The sequence below is a fragment of the Chiloscyllium plagiosum genome, unplaced genomic scaffold, assembly GCF_037043375.1.
Source record: "Chiloscyllium plagiosum isolate Xiang-an unplaced genomic scaffold, Cpla_swu_hap1 HiC_scaffold_51, whole genome shotgun sequence".
Lineage (NCBI taxonomy): Eukaryota > Metazoa > Chordata > Chondrichthyes > Orectolobiformes > Hemiscylliidae > Chiloscyllium > Chiloscyllium plagiosum.
The window spans coordinates 14,258,348-14,271,737 of NW_028270189.1; the positions used below are offsets into that span (position 1 = coordinate 14,258,348).

Genomic DNA, 13,390 nt, shown 5'->3' on the forward strand with positions numbered 1-13,390 from the left:
GAAAGTTGTCCTGTTTCGAGCAATGGGTAAAATCATTCAGCAAAGCAAGAATCGAAATTGCAGTAATGTCAAGCAGCTCATGGTAATTTGACCAAATCATAACCGATCGTATGTTCTCACTCACTCACAGATACGTTTGTAGTTGAAAAGATTCTGAGAAGATAGACTCAGCATACCATTGATAGTTGTCTGGATTGATGGGCTATCATTATCTGCTGCGAAATTGATATTGTAGACGGGCACATCCCAGCAGTTGTGCGAGTCGGAGAGGGATCATGGAACCCTTTTCACGTGGCTTTGCATCGGTTGTTATGCAGGAGCACAATTGGAAGTGCAAGAAAATGGGGCGGCGCGGCTGGCTGGTAGTGTGGCCGAGCGGTCTAAGGCGCTGGATTAAGGCTCCAGTCTCGACAGAGGCGTGGGTTCGAATCCCACCGCTGCCATTTCTGCTGATCGTTTCCAACGTCGCAGCTTGTTAAAATGCAGTTTCGTCTCCTGCTGCATTTCTGTTTAAAACCGAAGATAATTGGGTTTGCTTCCCGGGCAATTAACTGTGGTGTGGGAAAGTGCCGACTTTTCCGGTGTCTGTGCTGTCATGATCGTGTTCGCCTCCCGCGTGGAAAATCGCAAACAGCTCTGCTGTCCCAGGCAAGTTGAGCGTTTACTGGAACCGAATGGCGACTGTGATTTCATTGCTGTTGTGAAACAAAGTCCTGCGGTGGCACGACTCGTCGTTATTTTGTTTTATGGCCAATGGGAAAATCGTTCCAATGAATTGCGATGTCACATGTTATTGAATTTCTCCCATTTCCTTCATTTCTGTCCTGCGGACATCAGAAGGGAAAGGTAATGTAATCGAGTCTGTGATTGGTGAAATTCACTTTTTTATGGCCCATTCTTATTGTATTCTTTCTTTCTCTCTTTTCAGCATTGTCTGGGAAGTGGTGGTGCACTCAGTATGTTTGAAAGAGCAGTTTGGAATTGCCCTGTTGTTAGTTGTGAGATTACTTAATGACTCATGCCCCCGGCCTGTCTCACATTTTGCATTCATGCTCGCTGTGTCTGAAAATGCATTTGGTTTGCCAGTTTTGTTTGTGTTCCGTGTTAAATGCTTTCTGTTTTGCGATTCGCTCAATACATTACGAATTAACAGGGTTTCTGAGGTAACTTCCAGCTGCAAAAATCCTCAACTGAGAATCTGGGAAAATTTCCCGGAGTATGGTCAGTCGGAGCAAAAGTAAGGTAGTCGTTCGTTTCTGCAGTGTCTTACAACGCTACCTTTCCCGTGAGCAGTCGAACAGACTAAATGATTGTGCCACAGATTGCGACGGCAAGCTCCGCTAAAAAGTAATCCTTTACAGCCGGTGTAAGCAACACAATGTTATTGGCGCACACCGCGTGGAAACAGATACTTCGGTGTATCTCGTCCATGCTCACCACATAGCCAAAATTAAAGAAGTCCCATTAAACAACGAGCGACTGGAAACAGAAAGGTGAAAGGTAAAATGGCTTCAACTTTCAGCGCTGGGTGCCACTGAGCCCTAGCAGTGGCGACTGCGCCTTGTTTCTGTAGTGTAGTGGTCATCACGTTCGCCTTACGCGCGAAAGGTCCCCAGTTTGAAACTGGGCAGAAACTGCTTTGTTCTTCAAGTGCAGCATTTTACATGGACAGGAGCGTAGTTTTCTTGCTTGCTTTCCCATCTGCAAACCTGCCTTCGAATTTGCTTGAACAAATCTGCTCTCGTAGTGAAATGTAATGCAACTCGATTTAATTACTGTGCAAAGCATTGTAAAGTTTTTCTCCAACCTGATTGTGATCATATGCCATTCTGTTTGAGAGTGTAGTTATCGCCTTCTGATCCTTCCACGAAAAGCAGTACCGCACTTGCATTCCTTGCGCAGGCGGCCCGTTTCCAAGACAGGGAAGAAGCTGATGCGCTGGTGTCACAGCGCACCGCGGATTCCTGAACTAGTGTGTCTGTCAAATGTACCCCCAAAGTCGTCTATGAAGGACATCATTTGGAAGCTGTCTGTCGTTATTCAACGTGCGTGAGTTGTTACCAGAGGTCCTGAATCATGTTTTGGAGCAGTTCGCACGTTAGTGGCTCATTCAATTAGCAATGAAAGAAATTACACTCTCAGAGGAACCTCTGGACCTGTGCTTTGATAGCGCCCCGAGATCTAACCACGTTGGAACTGAAACGGAGGAATCGACAGAGAGGCTACAGAATGACATCGCATCCATTTGGTTTTCTTTAAATCACTGACGAGCAGGAAAATGTAAACTGGGAGGGCGAGTGGGGAAGTGAGGCAGTTGCAGATCTGGTGAAACTCCTTCTTTGTGATTCACTCAGCAACCAGAGACGTGTGAAGGTGACTCAGGCGTGAGAGCTCTTCACATCGAGAACAAAAAAGCACTCAAGGGCAGTTAGCACCTCTTCCGGAGTGGGGGTGGGGTGAGCTAATTACGTTTTGACTTCTGTTACTATGTTCAGAAAGTGCCTTTTACATTGATGTGAACAGAAACTGCATTTCTAATAAGCACCGTGGAGTTTAGCAAAATTTATTGAGTCGCTTCTCGTCGACTCAGTTGGTATCCATGTGGCTCATATCCAGGTGTGAACATCTCTGCAGCGAATTGCACGGTTAAGGCAAAAAGGCAAGGAAAGTGTCATCTCGAACTGGCTCCGAGGTCAGAGCATCCTCACAATGCGATCTGTCGTTCACGGATTGTAATGCTACCTCCGGTTTTAGGGTGGAGAATATTCTTTGGGACTCTTATTCTGCAAAACAGACACAGTGACTGTAACTATGCTGCGCGGTATGATGTGGAACACGGCCTGCTCAGCTTTGTGCATTTTCCCTGTAGTCCGGTGTGTTTCATGTTCCTTGTAAACGTGAAAGTTGTCCTGTTTCGAGCAATGGGTAAAATCATTCAGCAAAGCAAGAATCGAAATTGCAGTAATGTCAAGCAGCTCATGGTAATTTGACCAAATCATAACCGATCGTATGTTCTCACTCACTCACAGATACGTTTGTAGTTGAAAAGATTCTGAGAAGATAGACTCAGCATACCATTGATAGTTGTCTGGATTGATGGGCTATCATTATCTGCTGCGAAATTGATATTGTAGACGGGCACATCCCAGCAGTTGTGCGAGTCGGAGAGGGATCATGGAACCCTTTTCACGTGGCTTTGCACCGGTTGTTATGCAGGAGCACAAGTGGAAGTGCAAGAAAATGGGGCGGCGCGGCTGGCTGGTAGTGTGGCCGAGCAGTCTAAGGCGCTGGATTAAGGCTCCAGTCTCGACAGAGGCGTGGGTTCGAATCCCACCGCTGCCATTTCTGCTGATCGTTTCCAACGTCGCAGCTTGTTAAAATGCTGTTTCGACTCCTGCTGCATTTCTGTTTAAAACCGAAGATAATTGGGTTTGCTTCCCGGGCAATTAACTGTGGTGTGGGAAAGTGCCGACTTTTCCGGTGTCTGTGCTGTCATGATCGTGTTCGCCTCCCGCGTGGAAAATCGCAAACAGCTCTGCTGTCCCAGGCAAGTTGAGCGTTTACTGGAACCGAATGGCGACTGTGATTTCATTGCTGTTGTGAAACAAAGTCCTGCGGTGGCACGACTCGTCGTTATTTTGTTTTATGGCCAATGGGAAAATCGTTCCAATGAATTGCGATGTCACATGTTATTGAATTTCTCCCATTTCCTTCATTTCTGTCCTGCGGACATCGGAAGGGAAAGGTAATCTAATCGAGTCCGTGATTGGTGAAATTCACTTTTTTATGGCCCATTCTTATTGTATTCTTTCTTTCTCTCTTTTCAGCATTGTCTGGGAAGTGGTGGTGCACTCAGTATGTTTGAAAGAGCAGTTTGGAATTGCCCTGTTGTTAGTTGTGAGATTACTTAATGACTCATGCCCCCGGCCTGTCTCACATTTTGCATTCATGCTCGCTGTGTCTGAAAATGCATTTGGTTTGCCAGTTTTGTTTGTGTTCCGTGTTAAATGCTTTCTGTTTTGCGATTCGCTCAATACATTACGAATTAACAGGGTTTCTGAGGTAACTTCCAGCTGCAAAAATCCTCAACTGAGAATCTGGGAAAATTTCCCGGAGTATGGTCAGTCGGAGCAAAAGTAAGGTAGTCGTTCGTTTCTGCAGTGTCTTACAACGCTACCTTTCCCGTGAGCAGTCGAACAGACTAAATGATTGTGCCACAGATTGCGACGGCAAGCTCCGCTAAAAAGTAATCCTTTACAGCCGGTGTAAGCAACACAATGTTATTGGCGCACACCGCGTGGAAACAGATACTTCGGTGTATCTCGTCCATGCTCACCACATAGCCAAAATTAAAGAAGTCCCATTAAACAACGAGCGACTGGAAACAGAAAGGTGAAAGGTAAAATGGCTTCAACTTTCAGCGCTGGGTGCCACTGAGCCCTAGCAGTGGCGACTGCCCCTTGTTTCTGTAGTGTAGTGGTCATCACGTTCGCCTTACGCGCGAAAGGTCCCCAGTTTGAAACTGGGCAGAAACTGCTTTGTTCTTCAAGTGCAGCATTTTACATGGACAGGAGCGTAGTTTTCTTGCTTGCTTTCCCATCTGCAAACCTGCCTTCGAATTTGCTTGAACAAATCTGCTCTCGTAGTGAAATGTAATGCAACTCGATTTAATTACTGTGCAAAGCATTGTAAAGTTTTTCTCCAACCTGATTGTGATCATATGCCATTCTGTTTGAGAGTGTAGTTATCGCCTTCTGATCCTTCCACGAAAAGCAGTACCGCACTTGCATTCCTTGCGCAGGCGGCCCGTTTCCAAGACAGGGAAGAAGCTGATGCGCTGGTGTCACAGCGCACCGCGGATTCCTGAACTAGTGTGTCTGTCAAATGTACCCCCAAAGTCGTCTATGAAGGACATCATTTGGAAGCTGTCTGTCGTTATTCAACGTGCGTGAGTTGTTACCAGAGGTCCTGAATCATGTTTTGGAGCAGTTCGCACGTTAGTGGCTCATTCAATTAGCAATGAAAGAAATTACACTCTCAGAGGAACCTCTGGACCTGTGCTTTGATAGCGCCCCGAGATCTAACCACGTTGGAACTGAAACGGAGGAATCGACAGAGAGGCTACAGAATGACATCGCATCCATTTGGTTTTCTTTAAATCACTGACGAGCAGGAAAATGTAAACTGGGAGGGCGAGTGGGGAAGTGAGGCAGTTGCAGATCTGGTGAAATTCCTTCTTTGTGATTCACTCAGCAACCAGAGACGTGTGAAGGTGACTCAGGCGTGAGAGCTCTTCACATCGAGAACAAAAAAGCACTCAAGGGCAGTTAGCACCTCTTCCGGAGTGGGGGTGGGGTGAGCTAATTACGTTTTGACTTCTGTTACTATGTTCAGAAAGTGCCTTTTACATTGATGTGAACAGAAACTGCATTTCTAATAAGCACCGTGGAGTTTAGCAAAATTTATTGAGTCGCTTCTCGTCGACTCAGTTGGTATCCATGTGGCTCATATCCAGGTGTGAACATCTCTGCAGCGAATTGCACGGTTAAGGCAAAAAGGCAAGGAAAGTGTCATCTCGAACTGGCTCCGAGGTCAGAGCATCCTCACAATGCGATCTGTCGTTCACGGATTGTAATGCTACCTCCGGTTTTAGGGTGGAGAATATTCTTTGGGACTCTTATTCTGCAAAACAGACACAGTGACTGTAACTATGCTGCGCGGTATGATGTGGAACACGGCCTGCTCAGCTTTGTGCATTTTCCCTGTAGTCCGGTGTGTTTCATGTTCCGTGTAAACGTGAAAGTTGTCCTGTTTCGAGCAATGGGTAAAATCATTCAGCAAAGCAAGAATCGAAATTGCAGTAATGTCAAGCAGCTCATGGTAATTTGACCAAATCATAACCGATCGTATGTTCTCACTCACTCACAGATACGTTTGTAGTTGAAAAGATTCTGAGAAGATAGACTCAGCATACCATTGATAGTTGTCTGGATTGATGGGCTATCATTATCAGCTGCGAAATTGATATTGTAGACGGGCACATCCCAGCAGTTGTGCGAGTCGGAGAGGGATCATGGAACCCTTTTCACGTGGCTTTGCATCGGTTGTTATGCAGGAGCACAATTGGAAGTGCAAGAAAATGGGGCGGCGCGGCTGGCTGGTAGTGTGGCCGAGCGGTCTAAGGCGCTGGATTAAGGCTCCAGTCTCGACAGAGGCGTGGGTTCGAATCCCACTGCTGCCATTTCTGCTGATCGTTTCCAACGTCGCAGCTTGTTAAAATGCTGTTTCGACTCCTGCTGCATTTCTGTTCAAAACCGAAGAAAACTGGGTTTGCTTCCCGGGCAATTAACTGTGGTGTGGGAAAGTGCCGACTTTTCCGGTGTCTGTGCTGTCATGATCGTGTTCGCCTCCCGCGTGGAAAATCGCAAACAGCTCTGCTGTCCCAGGCAAGTTGAGCGTTTACTGGAACCGAATGGCGACTGTGATTTCATTGCTGTTGTGAAACAAAGTCCTGCGGTGGCACGACTCGTCGTTATTTTGTTTTATGGCCAATGGGAAAATCGTTCCAATGAATTGCGATGTCACATGTTATTGAATTTCTCCCATTTCCTTCATTTCCGTCCTGCGGACATCGGAAGGGAAAGGTAATCTAATCGAGTCTGTGATTGGTGAAATTCACTTTTTTATGGCCCATTCTTATTGTATTCTTTCTTTCTCTCTTTTCAGCATTGTCTGGGAAGTGGTGGTGCACTCAGGCTCCAGTATGTTTGAAAGAGCAGTTTGGAATTGCCCTGTTGTTAGTTGTGAGATTACTTTATGACTCATGACCCCGGCCTGTCTCACATTTTGCATTCATGCTCGCTGTGTCTGAAAATGCATTTGGTTTGCCAGTTTTGTTTGTGTTCCGTGTTAAATGCTTTCTGTTTTGCGATTCGCTCAATACATTACGAATTAACAGGGTTTCTGAGGTAACTTCCAGCTGCAAAAATCCTCAACTGAGAATCTGGGAAAATTTCCCGGAGTATGGTCAGTCGGAGCAAAAGTAAGGAAGTCGTTCGTTTCTGCAGTGTCTTACAACGCTACCTTTCCCGTGAGCAGTCGAACAGACTAAATGATTGTGCCACAGATTGCGACGGCAAGCTCCGCTAAAAAGTAATCCTTTACAGCCAGTGTAAGCAACACAATGTTATTGGCGCACACCGCGTGGAAACAGATACTTCGGTGTATCTCGTCCATGCTCACCACATAGCCAAAATTAAAGAAGTCCCATTAAACAACGAGCGATTGGAAACAGAAAGGTGAAAGGTAAAATGGCTTCAACTTTCAGCGCTGGGTGCCACTGAGCCCTAGCAGGGGCGACTGCGCCTTGTTTCTGTAGTGTAGTGGTCATCACGTTCGCCTTACGCGCGAAAGGTCCCCAGTTCGGAACTGGGCAGAAACTGCTTTGTTCTTCAAGTGCAGCATTTTACATGGACAGGAGCGTAGTTTTCTTGCTTGCATTCCCATCTGCAAACCTGCCTTCGAATTTGCTTGAACAAATCTGCTCTCGTAGTGAAATGTAATGCAACTCGATTTAATTACTGTGCAAAGCATTGTAAAGTTTTTCTCCAACCTGATTGTGATCATATGCCATTCTGTTTGAGAGTGTAGTTATCGCCTTCTGATCCTTCCACGAAAAGCAGTACCGCACTTGCATTCCTTGCGCAGGCGGCCCGTTTCCAAGACAGGGAAGAAGCTGATGCGCTGGTGTCACAGCGCACCGCGGATTCCTGAACTAGTGTGTCTGTCAAATGTACCCCCAAAGTCGTCTATGAAGGACATCATTTGGAAGCTGTCTGTCGTTATTCAACGTGCGTGAGTTGTTACCAGAGGTCCTGAATCATGTTTTGGAGCAGTTCGCACGTTAGTGGCTCATTCAATTAGCAATGAAAGAAATTACACTCTCAGAGGAACCTCTGGACCTGTGCTTTGATAGCGCCCCGAGATCTAACCACGTTGGAACTGAAACGGAGGAATCGACAGAGAGGCTACAGAATGACATCGCATCCATTTGGTTTTCTTTAAATCACTGACGAGCAGGAAAATGTAAACTGGGAGGGCGAGTGGGGAATTGAGGCAGTTGCAGATCTGGTGAAACTCCTTCTTTGTGATTCACTCAGCAACCAGAGACGTGTGAAGGTGACTCAGGCGTGAGAGCTCTTCACATCGAGAACAAAAAAGCACTCAAGGGCAGTTAGCACCTCTTCCGGAGTGGGGGTGGGGTGAGCTAATTACGTTTTGACTTCTGTTACTATGTTCAGAAAGTGCCTTTTACATTGATGTGAACAGAAACTGCATTTCTAATAAGCACCGTGGAGTTTAGCAAAATTTATTGAGTCGCTTCTCGTCGACTCAGTTGGTATCCATGTGGCTCATTTCCAGGTGTGAACATCTCTGCAGCGAATTGCACGGTTAAGGCAAAAAGGCAAGGAAAGTGTCATCTCGAACTGGCTCCGAGGTCAGAGCATCCTCACAATGCGATCTGTCGTTCACGGATTGTAATGCTACCTCCGGTTTTAGGGTGGAGAATATTCTTTGGGACTCTTATTCTGCAAAACAGACACAGTGACTGTAACTATGCTGCGCGGTATGATGTGGAACACGGCCTGCTCAGCTTTGTGCATTTTCCCTGTAGTCCGGTGTGTTTCATGTTCCGTGTAAACGTGAAAGTTGTCCTGTTTCGAGCAATGGGTAAAATCATTCAGCAAAGCAAGAATCGAAATTGCAGTAATGTCAAGCAGCTCATGGTAATTTGACCAAATCATAACCGATCGTATGTTCTCACTCACTCACAGATACGTTTGTAGTTGAAAAGATTCTGAGAAGATAGACTCAGCATACCATTGATAGTTGTCTGGATTGATGGGCTATCATTATCTGCTGCGAAATTGATATTGTAGACGGGCACATCCCAGCAGTTGTGCGAGTCGGAGAGGGATCATGGAACCCTTTTCACGTGGCTTTGCACCGGTTGTTATGCAGGAGCACAAGTGGAAGTGCAAGAAAATGGGGCGGCGCGGCTGGCTGGTAGTGTGGCCGAGCAGTCTAAGGCGCTGGATTAAGGCTCCAGTCTCGACAGAGGCGTGGGTTCGAATCCCACCGCTGCCATTTCTGCTGATCGTTTCCAACGTCGCAGCTTGTTAAAATGCTGTTTCGACTCCTGCTGCATTTCTGTTTAAAACCGAAGATAATTGGGTTTGCTTCCCGGGCAATTAACTGTGGTGTGGGAAAGTGCCGACTTTTCCGGTGTCTGTGCTGTCATGATCGTGTTCGCCTCCCGCGTGGAAAATCGCAAACAGCTCTGCTGTCCCAGGCAAGTTGAGCGTTTACTGGAACCGAATGGCGACTGTGATTTCATTGCTGTTGTGAAACAAAGTCCTGCGGTGGCACGACTCGTCGTTATTTTGTTTTATGGCCAATGGGAAAATCGTTCCAATGAATTGCGATGTCACATGTTATTGAATTTCTCCCATTTCCTTCATTTCTGTCCTGCGGACATCGGAAGGGAAAGGTAATCTAATCGAGTCTGTGATTGGTGAAATTCACTTTTTTATGGCCCATTCTTATTGTATTCTTTCTTTCTCTCTTTTCAGCATTGTCTGGGAAGTGGTGGTGCACTCAGTATGTTTGAAAGAGCAGTTTGGAATTGCCCTGTTGTTAGTTGTGAGATTACTTTATGACTCATGACCCCGGCCTGTCTCACATTTTGCATTCATGCTCGCTGTGTCTGAAAATGCATTTGGTTTGCCAGTTTTGTTTGTGTTCCGTGTTAAATGCTTTCTGTTTTGCGATTCGCTCAATACATTACGAATTAACAGGGTTTCTGAGGTAACTTCCAGCTGCAAAAATCCTCAACTGAGAATCTGGGAAAATTTCCCGGAGTATGGTCAGTCGGAGCAAAAGTAAGGAAGTCGTTCGTTTCTGCAGTGTCTTACAACGCTACCTTTCCCGTGAGCAGTCGAACAGACTAAATGATTGTGCCACAGATTGCGACGGCAAGCTCCGCTAAAAAGTAATCCTTTACAGCCGGTGTAAGCAACACAATGTTATTGGCGCACACCGCGTGGAAACAGATACTTCGGTGTATCTCGTCCATGCTCACCACATAGCCAAAATTAAAGAAGTCCCATTAAACAACGAGCGATTGGAAACAGAAAGGTGAAAGGTAAAATGGCTTCAACTTTCAGCGCTGGGTGCCACTGAGCCCTAGCAGTGGCGACTGCGCCTTGTTTCTGTAGTGTAGTGGTCATCACGTTCGCCTTACGCGCGAAAGGTCCCCAGTTCGGAACTGGGCAGAAACTGCTTTGTTCTTCAAGTGCAGCATTTTACATGGACAGGAGCGGAGTTTTCTTGCTTGCTTTCCCATCTGCAAACCTGCCTTCGAATTTGCTTGAACAAATCTGCTCTCGTAGTGAAATGTAATGCAACTCGATTCAATTACTGTGCAAAGCATTGTAAAGTTTTTCTCCAACCTGATTGTGATCATATGCCATTCTGTTTGAGAGTGTAGTTATCGCCTTCTGATCCTTCCACGAAAAGCAGTACCGCACTTGCATTCCTTGCGCAGGCGGCCCGTTTCCAAGACAGGGAAGTAGCTGATGCGCTGGTGTCACAGCGCACCGCGGATTCCTGAACTAGTGTGTCTGTCAAATGTACCCCCAAAGTCGTCTATGAAGGACATCATTTGGAAGCTGTCTGTCGTTATTCAACGTGCGTGAGTTGTTACCAGAGGTCCTGAATCATGTTTTGGAGCAGTTCGCACGTTAGTGGCTCATTCAATTAGCAATGAAAGAAATTACACTCTCAGAGGAACCTCTGGACCTGTGCTTTGATAGCGCCCCGAGATCTAACCACGTTGGAACTGAAACGGAGGAATCGACAGAGAGGCTACAGAATGACATCGCATCCATTTGGTTTTCTTTAAATCACTGACGAGCAGGAAAATGTAAACTGGGAGGGCGAGTGGGGAAGTGAGGCAGTTGCAGATCTGGTGAAATTCCTTCTTTGTGATTCACTCAGCAACCAGAGACGTGTGAAGGTGACTCAGGCGTGAGAGCTCTTCACATCGAGAACAAAAAAGCACTCAAGGGCAGTTAGCACCTCTTCCGGAATGGGGGTGGGGTGAGCTAATTACGTTTTGACTTCTGTTACTATGTTCAGAAAGTGCCTTTTACATTGATGTGAACAGAAACTGCATTTCTAATAAGCACCGTGGAGTTTAGCAAAATTTATTGAGTCGCTTCTCGTCGACTCAGTTGGTATCCATGTGGCTCATATCCAGGTGTGAACATCTCTGCAGCGAATTGCACGGTTAAGGCAAAAAGGCAAGGAAAGTGTCATCTCGAACTGGCTCCGAGGTCAGAGCATCCTCACAATGCGATCTGTCGTTCACGGATTGTAATGCTACCTCCGGTTTTAGGGTGGAGAATATTCTTTGGGACTCTTATTCTGCAAAACAGACACAGTGACTGTAACTATGCTGCGCGGTATGATGTGGAACACGGCCTGCTCAGCTTTGTGCATTTTCCCTGTAGTCCGGTGTGTTTCATGTTCCGTGTAAACGTGAAAGTTGTCCTGTTTCGAGCAATGGGTAAAATCATTCAGCAAAGCAAGAATCGAAATTGCAGTAATGTCAAGCAGCTCATGGTAATTTGACCAAATCATAACCGATCGTATGTTCTCACTCACTCACAGATACGTTTGTAGTTGAAAAGATTCTGAGAAGATAGACTCAGCATACCATTGATAGTTGTCTGGATTGATGGGCTATCATTATCTGCTGCGAAATTGATATTGTAGACGGGCACATCCCAGCAGTTGTGCGCGTCGGAGAGGGATCGTGGAACCCTTTTCACGTGGCTTTGCACCGGTTGTTATGCAGGAGCACAAGTGGAAGTGCAAGAAAATGGGGCGGCGCGGCTGGCTGGTAGTGTGGCCGAGCGGTCTAAGGCGCTGGATTAAGGCTCCAGTCTCGACAGGGGCGTGGGTTCGAATCCCACCGCTGCCATTTCTGCTGATCGTTTCCAACGTCGCAGCTTGTTAAAATGCTGTTTCGACTCCTGCTGCATTTCTGTTTAAAACCGAAGATAATTGGGTTTGCTTCCCGGGCAATTAACTGTGGTGTGGGAAAGTGCCGACTTTTCCGGTGTCTGTGCTGTCATGATCGTGTTCGCCTCCCGCGTGGAAAATCGCAAACAGCTCTGCTGTCCCAGGCAAGTTGAGCGTTTACTGGAACCGAATGGCGACTGTGATTTCATTGCTGTTGTGAAACAAAGTCCTGCGGTGGCACGACTCGTCGTTATTTTGTTTTATGGCCAATGGGAAAATCGTTCCAATGAATTGCGATGTCACATGTTATTGAATTTCTCCCATTTCCTTCATTTCCGTCCTGCGGACATCGGAAGGGAAAGGTAATCTAATCGAGTCTGTGATTGGTGAAATTCACTTTTTTATGGCCCATTCTTATTGTATTCTTTCTTTCTCTCTTTTCAGCATTGTCTGGGAAGTGGTGGTGCACTCAGGCTCCAGTATGTTTGAAAGAGCAGTTTGGAATTGCCCTGTTGTTAGTTGTGAGATTACTTTATGACTCATGACCCCGGCCTGTCTCACATTTTGCATTCATGCTCGCTGTGTCTGAAAATGCATTTGGTTTGCCAGTTTTGTTTGTGTTCCGTGTTAAATGCTTTCTGTTTTGCGATTCGCTCAATACATTACGAATTAACAGGGTTTCTGAGGTAACTTCCAGCTGCAAAAATCCTCAACTGAGAATCTGGGAAAATTTCCCGGAGTATGGTCAGTCCGAGCAAAAGTAAGGAAGTCGTTCGTTTCTGCAGTGTCTTACAACGCTACCTTTCCCGTGAGCAGTCGAACAGACTAAATGATTGTGCCACAGATTGCGACGACAAGCTCCGCTAAAAAGTAATCCTTTACAGCCGGTGTAAGCAACACAATGTTATTGGCGCACACCGCGTGGAAACAGATACTTCGGTGTATCTCGTCCATGCTCACCACATAGCCAAAATTAAAGAAGTCCCATGAAACAACGAGCGATTGGAAACAGAAAGGTGAAAGGTAAAATGGCTTCAACTTTCAGCGCTGGGTGCCACTGAGCCCTAGCAGTGGCGACTGCGTCTTGTTTCTGTAGTGTAGTGGTCGTCACGTTCGCCTTACGCGCGAAAGGTCTCCAGTTCGAAACTGGGTAGAAACTGCTTTGTTCTTCAAGTGCAGCCTTTTACATGGACAGGAGCGGAGTTTTCTTGCTTGCTTTCCCATCTGCAAACCTGCCTTCGAATTTGCTTGAACAAATCTGCTCTCGTAGTGAAATGTAATGCAACTCGATTTAATTACTGTG

The 13,390-nt window shown here is 46.3% G+C and overlaps 2 non-coding genes across 2 annotated transcripts; both read left to right on the forward strand.

Moving 5' to 3' along the window:
- The first annotated feature begins 361 nt into the window (after positions 1-361).
- On the forward strand, positions 362-443 carry trnal-aag (transfer RNA leucine (anticodon AAG)). The gene has a single exon. It is a non-coding gene; the product is annotated as a tRNA-Leu (tRNA).
- An 11,521-nt stretch (positions 444-11,964) lies between these two features.
- Positions 11,965-12,046, forward strand: trnal-aag (transfer RNA leucine (anticodon AAG)). The gene has a single exon. It is a non-coding gene; the product is annotated as a tRNA-Leu (tRNA).
- Positions 12,047-13,390: the final 1,344 nt, after the last annotated feature.